This window comes from Tachyglossus aculeatus, chromosome 3 (genome assembly GCF_015852505.1).
Source record: "Tachyglossus aculeatus isolate mTacAcu1 chromosome 3, mTacAcu1.pri, whole genome shotgun sequence".
Taxonomy (NCBI): Eukaryota; Metazoa; Chordata; class Mammalia; order Monotremata; family Tachyglossidae; genus Tachyglossus; species Tachyglossus aculeatus.
This window is the reverse complement of record NC_052068.1, coordinates 82,799,673-82,800,353: the sequence shown is the minus strand read 5'-3', so window position 1 is coordinate 82,800,353 and position 681 is coordinate 82,799,673.

The following is a 681-nucleotide window of genomic DNA, read 5'->3' as shown; positions in this document are numbered from 1 at the left end:
CCCCCCCCCGCGGGCCCCGGGAGGAGGGAGGAGGGAGGAGGGGCCGGGCCTCGGAGAACTACAACTCCCGACGGGCACCGCGCCCGGGCAACGACGGGTGCCGCGCCTGCGCCCCGCCGCCGCCGACGTTGCAAAGTAAGGGCGGGGGGGGGGCTGTCACGTGACCTGCGCGGGGCGAGGCCTCTCTGCTGTCGGCGACCTGCTCGCAGTAAGCGCTCATTCATTCATTCATTCAATCGTGTTTATTGAGCGCTTACCGTGTGCAGAGCAATCAATCAATCGTATTTATTGAGCGTTTACTGTGTGCAGAGCACTGGACTAAGCGCTTGGGAAGTACAAGCTGGCAACATATAGAGACAGTCCCTACCCAACAGTGGGCTCACAGTCTAAAAGGGGGAGACAATCAATCAATCAATCAATCGTATTTATTGAGCTCTTACTGTGTGCAGAGCACTGGACTAAGCACTTGGGAAGTACAAGGTGGCAACATATAGAGACGGTCCCTACCCAACAGTGGGCCCACACTCTAGAAGGGGGCGACAGAGAACAAAATCAATCAGTCAGTCATATTTATTGAGCGCTTACTGTGTGCAGAGCACTGGACCAAGCGCTTGGGAAGTACAAGTTGGCAACATAGAGAGACGGTCCCTACCCAACAGCGGGCTCACGGTCTAGAAGGGG